Source organism: Paramormyrops kingsleyae, chromosome 10 (assembly GCF_048594095.1).
Source record: "Paramormyrops kingsleyae isolate MSU_618 chromosome 10, PKINGS_0.4, whole genome shotgun sequence".
NCBI lineage: Eukaryota > Metazoa > Chordata > Actinopteri > Osteoglossiformes > Mormyridae > Paramormyrops > Paramormyrops kingsleyae.
In genome coordinates, this window is record NC_132806.1 from 820,608 (window position 1) to 827,935 (window position 7,328).

The following is a 7,328-nucleotide window of genomic DNA, read 5'->3' on the forward strand; positions in this document are numbered from 1 at the left end:
AGTGATTCCCATAGTGAAACACGTCACTCTGTTATCAAAGAACCAGGGATTACGTCAAGTAACCCAAAGTTTTGGCCAAATGGTACCATACATGCTTATGCCATGTGTTGCCGATAGGGGGACATATGGTTTGGGGGTGTTAATGGTTGCCGTTAAACTTTAATAGAATAAAAATACATTACATGTATTTTATTAATGTCCCATCCATCAATCCATTTTCTCCCGCTTATCCGAGGTCGGGTCGCGGGGGCAGCAGTCTCAGCAGGGAAACCCAGACTTCCCTCTCCCCGGCCACTTCCTCCAGCTCCTCTGGGGGGATCCCGAGGCGCTCCCAGGCCAGCTGAGAGACATAGTCCCTCCAGCGTGTCCTGGGTCTTCCCTGGGGCCTCCTCCCAGTGGGACATGACCGGAATACCTCACCAGGGAGGCATCCAGGAGGCATCCTAAGCAGATGCCCGAGCCGAAGCCGAGTTCCGCTTGCCCCCCCGGTACTCATTAGCTGCTTCTGGAGTCCCACAGGCCAAAAAGGCCCGATAGGACTCCTTCTTCAGCTTGACGACATCCCTCACTGCCAGTGTCCACCAGCGGGTTCAGGGATTGCCCACGCGACAAGCACCGACCACCTTACGGTCACAGCTCCGGTCAGCCGCCTCCACAATGGAGGCGTGGAACATGGCCCATTCGGATTCGATGTCCCCTGCCTCCCACGGGACATGGGCGAAGTTCTCCCGGAGGTAGGAGTTGAAACTGGGATTCCGGCAGATGTTCCCAGCAGACCCGCACTATACACTTGGGTCTGCCAGGTCTTACTGGCTTCCTCTCCCACCAGCGGAGCCAACCCACCACCAGGTGGTGATCGGTTGCCAGCTCCGCCCCTCACCTCACCCGAGTGTCCAATACATGCGGCCGCAAGTCCGATGACACGACCACAAAGTCGATTATCAAACTGCGGCCTAGGGTGTCCTGGTGCCAAGTGCACATATGGACACCCTTATGCTTGAACATGGTGTTCATTATCGACAATCCATGATGAGCACAGAAGTCCACCAACAAAACACCACTTGGGTTCAGATCGGGGGGGGGGGGGTGTTCCTCCCAATCACGCCCCTCCAGGTCTCACTGTCATTTCCCACGTGAGCATTGAAGTCCCCCAGCAGAACAAGAGTGTCCCCGGGAGGAGCGCACTCCAACACCCCTTCCAAGGACTCCAAAAAGGGTGGGTATTCTGAACTGCCGTTTGGCGCATAAGCGCAAACGACAGTCAGGACATGTCCCCCCACTCGAAGGCGAAGAAAGGCTACCCTCTCGTCCACCGCGGTAAACTCCAATGTACAGGCGTCCAGCCAGGGGGCAATAAGCATGCCCACCCCAGCTCGGCGTCTCTCCCCATCAGCATCTCCAGAGTGGAAGAGGGTCCAACCCCCTTCGAGGAGACTGGTTCCAGAGCCCAAGCCATGCGTCGAGGTGAGCCCGACTACATCTAGTCGGAACCTCACAGCCTCGCGCACCAGCTCAGGCTCCTTTCCCACCAGAGAGGTGACATTCCATGTCCCTAGAACTAGCTTCTGCAGCCAAGGATCAGACCGCCAAGGTCCCCGCCTTCGGCCACTGCCCAACTCACACTGCACCCGACCCCTATGGCCCCTCCTACAGGTGGTGAGCCCATTGGAGGGGGGACCCATGGGTGTAGGCCTGGCCACCAGGCGCTTGCCATCGAGCCCCACCCCCAGGCCTAGCTCCAGGGGGGGGACCCGGTGATCCGCATCCGGACAAGGGAAATCATGGATCCAATATTTTGTTCATCATTAGGGGTCTTGTGAGCCGCACTTCGTCTGGTTCCTCACCCAGGACCTGTTTGCCTTGGGTGACCCTACCAAGGGCATAAAGGCCCGGCAACTTAGCTCCTGAGATCATTGGAACACGCAAACTTCTCCATCACGATAAGGTGTCGGCTCCAGGACAGGCAGTCCACCTCCTTAACTACTACATTCTTTCTGCAGCTTGAGAGTCTGCAACAATATACTCAGCATTTCATGCACTGTGCCATTTTTTTATCTGTCAGTGCCTTTATTGTTCTATTTTTTGGGTCTCTGATGTTCTGAAGGTCAGGGGAGCATAAATGAATCTACCTTAGTCCCAGACTTCCCCTTGCTACCTCACAAGTGGAATTTCCCTGTTATTTTACCTTAGTGTAAGTGTTGTCACGCATTCTGAGCAGATCAACAGCAGGTCAAGTCTTGCCTTGTACACTGGAACTATGTCTGACCTTACAATAATGCAAGAACCCACATTACAAAATTTCATCAGAAATGGTGAAACATTGTTTACCTAAAACAATGTTTCACCATTTCCGAAAACAACCAAAATAAAATCCAAAAATTTCTTACAATCAAATTTTTTACAATCAAGGTGAAAACAAAAGTTTGACACGGCAGCTGTAATTAAATGGAGATTTGTAGAAACTTGCCTGACCTTTGTTGTTTGAAAAATGCCCTTATACACAAACATCAGTTGACTGGTCTGACAGGTTAGTTATAAGTAGTTGACTGCATGACTGCAGATTTATGTGTGATCTCCCTACCTTTGTTAAGAGCTGCAATGCTCACTTTGCGGCCTTAGAAAAAGAAAGAAACATGCTGGCTGCCTGTCACGCAAAGACTAAGTCCGATACGCAAAATGCAAATAAACAGGAATCTGATAGAAGCGCTGGTTCTTCAAAAGCATTATTCATTTCCATCAGTGAGTTTGTTTTGTGATTAAGGTCAACGTTTATCTCAAAAGGTAAATTAGCAGAAGTATTTGAAGCGCTGCTTTGGATCCCAGCGCCGTTCACCTTGTTCCACTGCATTTCTGCCCACCTTGGCATCCTGTAAGTGGACTGCTGTGGCAGGTAGCCAGCAATGCTCACACAGCTGCTAGCCTGCCTTCAGCCAATACGCTCAAATGAGCTCTTAAGAGGTCAGGCGTAGGTCATCATGCATAAATGGTTCTAAAGAAGGCCAACAGAAGGTCGGTGTGTAGCACATCACAGGCAGCCCTGCTGGGGATGTTAAGTTCCTCTGCTCCGTGTGATATTGGATTATACCTGTGCATTACACCTGTGGTTGTAATTTGGTCAAATTTTTGGCATACAAATCTCAGTAGGAAGACCTCCAGGTGGCGGATGGTGATGTGAGGCAAGATGGACAGCAGTAGGGACTGCAGGGCCAGGTGGAAGCTGTCTGGGAAGCGCTGGGCGCGTGGCATCTACAGGATCACACCACAGGACATTTTTATTGAGCCTCCCTCACACCAACATGGGCTATTCATGTCCAAAGTTAAGCCGGTCCAGGTCATTAAACATTACATAGATAGTCACAGGGGAGCCTATCACAGGCTACACAGGGCTGCAGTACACCTTGGAAGGATGCCAGACCATCACAAGATACACACCACAAACACTACCAGCAATTTAGAGACCAAATCAGCCTAACTGCATGTCTCTGTAGTGTCCAGAGGAACCCCAGATGACACAGGGTGAACATGCAAACTCTGTATACACAGAGCAGGGACAGTATTCAAACCCCCAACGCTGGCGTGTGAGGCCACAGTGCTACCCATTGAGCCATCACTCCACACAATCAATGTACACTCAGTAATAAAACGATGTCTGCATTTTCTGTTACTAGAGGTAGGAACTGCAGCTTTAAAAAGGGCTCAATGGTTGTCTTTGCTATTAACTGGAATTGCAGTCATTGGCTCCCAAAGGGATGTTTGGTGTTTTATGTTATTTCAAAAGTGTTACTAATTAAAAAGCACCTAATGAGACTGCTTAACAACTAACTTTTTAAACTTAGAACAGTTATTATAGAATTACAATTTGAGTTTCAATTTATTATTACTTGACATTAATGTTTTACCTAAAACTCCAGGTTATTTCTAATATGCTATATATTAGAGCTGCACAATTAATCGTTAAAAGATCGCGATCTCAATTCGACCCCCCCCCCCCCGATCTTAATCCTGCATTTATACGATTCAGCCAATTATATTTTCAAGGACAGGAGACGAGCATAACTCGTCTGATTTCGAGATAACACGCAATCACTCACAGCGGGCGTGATGACGCCTGACGTCACATGCGGTTTTGTGCGGGCAGCTGCCAGATGTGCTTGTTACCTGCACCAGAATAGTGGATGCGAGTAATGCGACATTCGAGTTCGAAACAAACAGAAACTAAACAGAGAAGAATGAGTGAGGCAGAGCAATGTACAAGTAAGTCTGTTAACAACCTGGACATTTTCGTACCTAAAAAAGGCGCTTATTCCGAAGTGTGGGCTTACTTCGGTTTCAAACCAGATGATGATGCTCAGCAAACCATATACTGCAAGGAATGTTCAGCAATTGTTTCTGCGCCAAAGGGTAACACGACAAATTTGTTTGATCACCTAAAACGTAATCATATACAAAAGTATGAAATGGTACGGAAAAACAAAGCCGCTCAATCACAAAGTACCTGCAGCCAGAAAAGGCAAACGTCAATTCAAGCAACATTATTCAATGCAACACCGTACCCAACAACCTCACCCAGACACAAAGAAATAACGGACGCAATCGCGTTTCACTTGGCTAAAGATATGGCTCCCGTGACCACTGTTGCAAAAGACGGGTTTAAAAAGATCATTCAAACCCTTGATAAGCGCTATTGCGTGCCCTCTCGTAATTATTTTTCACACGTTGCAATCCCTGCTCTGTACAACAAATGTCGTGGAACAGTTGAGACCGAATTGCGAGATGTACACAACTTTGCAGCAACTTCAGATTTATGGACCAGCAGAGCAATGGAACCATACATGAGTATGACGATCCATTTCATTAATGATGATTTTGAGATGAAAAGTCGCTGCCTACAAACTGGGTTTTTCCCTGAGGATCACACTGGTGAAGCTTTGGCGCAAGGATTAAAGGATGCTCTCATAAACTGGAAGTTAGAGGAGGAGAATCTTGTGTGCATTACTACAGACAACGGAAGCAACATTGTAAAGGCAACATCCGTAAATGAGTGGACACGACTGCAGTGTTTTGGCCATAGGCTTCATCTTGCAATAGGTGAGTTTAACAGACAAAATGAAAATAGCCTTTTCTAATTGTCTTTGTTAACTTTTAATGCTTAGCCATTTCAAAAACAGTAGTAAGGCATTTGTACTATTTTTATAATGCTTATAATAATAGTTAATGTAAGAATGTATTTACTAACATGAACAAACAATGAAAACATTACAAAATGTATTCATGTTTTTTAGCGTTAGTGAATGAAAATGCAATTCATTCATGTTAACTTACAGCACATAACTATGTTAACAAGCACAATTTTGAATTTGAATAATGAATTAGTAAATGTTTAACTATTATTAATAATGCTGTACAAGCATTGTTCTTACGCAGTTAATGTTAGTAAATACTTTAACTACCATTAACCAAGTGGCCTTTATTGTAAAGTGTTGCCAAAAAATACCTTATTTAAAAAAAAAAGCTATTAAAACTTAAAGTCAGTGTTGCACTATTAATATTGTAATTTTATTCAAAGTCTTGGCAAAAAAGAATTGGCAAAAAAGAAACAAAGCAACAATTTTGTGTGTTTAAGACTTCAGACTTTTTAAATTATTTTTTCTTCTTCTAGAGAATGCAATGAAGGACCCACGAATTGAACGTGCTATGGGTTTGTGCAAAAAGCTTGTCGGGTGTTTCAGCTACAGTTGGAGGAGGAAGAGGGAGCTTTCTGAGGCACAAAAACAACTCTGTTTACCAGACCGCAAGCTCAAGACAGAGTGTTCGACAAGGTGGGGATCTAGGCAGGCTATGGTGAGGAGAATACTTGAGCAGCAAGCTGCCATCACCCATGTCCTGTCTTCTGACCGCAAGGCTAGGCACCTCTTGTCGACATGGCAAGACCTGAAGGTCCTGGAGGCTGTGGACAAGACTCTCACCCCACTAGCAGACTTTACAGATGCTCTTTCAGGAGAGCAGTATGTCAGTGTCTCTTCTGTGAAACCTGCTCTCCACCTTTTCCAGTCTTCTGTTTTGGCTGTTAAGGAAGATGACTCTGACCTTATTTGCACAATCAAATCAAAGATTGTGGGGTATCTGGAGGAAAAATATCATGACCAAAAAACACAAGACCTCCTTGACATAGCCACAACCCTCGACCCCAGGTTTAAGATGACTTATGTCAATGAAGATAACAAAACTACTGTCCAAAACAAACTACAAGATGAGATGTCAAAGCTAACAACAGTTGAGGTAAATCTAGCTATATATTTACTATGTATTGCAATGTACAGAATTGTTTAAATTGTTAATATGTTATTTTTTTTAACATGACTAAACTGTGATTAAATAAACATGATTTGTCCTTCACAGGAAAGTCTCCCTACTACAACTAGCAGTAGCAGTCCTGCAAAGAAGACTCGAAAGACCTTAGGGAGCTTCTTCAAAGCAGCACAAAGAAACACAGGGCCAACAGATCCAGCCTCACAGCAACAACAATCCGTCAGCATGGAGCTACAGTCTTACCTGTTCTTAAGCAACGCTGACAGTGAAGTTGATCCATTAGTATGGTGGAAGGCTCACAAGGAGCAGTATCCAAGATTGTCTTTACTGGCCAGGAAATACCTTTGCATTCCTGCAACCAGTTCCCCTTCTGAAAGGGTTTTCAGCACAGGAGGCAACATTGTCTCTTGTCGCCGTTCTGCACTGAAGCCACAAAATGTTGATAGGCTAGTGTTTCTAGCTAAGAATCTTTAAATCACTTTACGCTAACATAATACCTTTGTGTGTGTTTTTTTTTTTGTAAGTTTAATGGTGACTTTTTTTCTTTACATTACATTATTACATTATTTTTCATTACATTTCTTTAAATTTAAATAAAAGAGTATTATGTCTTAATAATAAAAAAGGCCAATAGGATGTTGGGGTATATCTCCAGGTGTGTGGAGTTTAAGTCAAGGGAGGTAATGCTAAGATTATACAATTCCTTGGTGAGACCTCACCTAGAATATTGTGTACAGGTTTGGTCACCATATCTTAAAAAGGACATAGCGGCCTTAGAAAAGGTGCAGCGTAGGGCCACAAGAATGATTCCTGGTCTTAGAGGAATGTCATACGAGGAAAGGTTATTTGAGCTAAATCTGTTCAGCCTCAAGCAAAGGAGACTGAGGCAATGAGACATGATCCAGGTCTATAAGATTCTAACAGGTTTGGATGCTGTTCAACCGAATAGTTACTTCAGCATTAGTTCCAATACAAGAACTCGTGGCCATAGGTGGAAATTAGCGGGAGAACATTTCAAA

General features: G+C 45.0%; 1 long non-coding RNA gene across 1 annotated transcript; it reads left to right on the forward strand.

Moving 5' to 3' along the window:
• The first annotated feature begins 4,184 nt into the window (after nucleotides 1–4,184).
• On the forward strand, nucleotides 4,185–6,862 carry LOC111840027 (uncharacterized). Its single transcript, XR_011993399.1, has 3 exons — nucleotides 4,185–5,088; nucleotides 5,660–6,279; nucleotides 6,400–6,862. It is a non-coding gene; the product is annotated as an uncharacterized lncRNA (long non-coding RNA).
• Nucleotides 6,863–7,328: the final 466 nt, after the last annotated feature.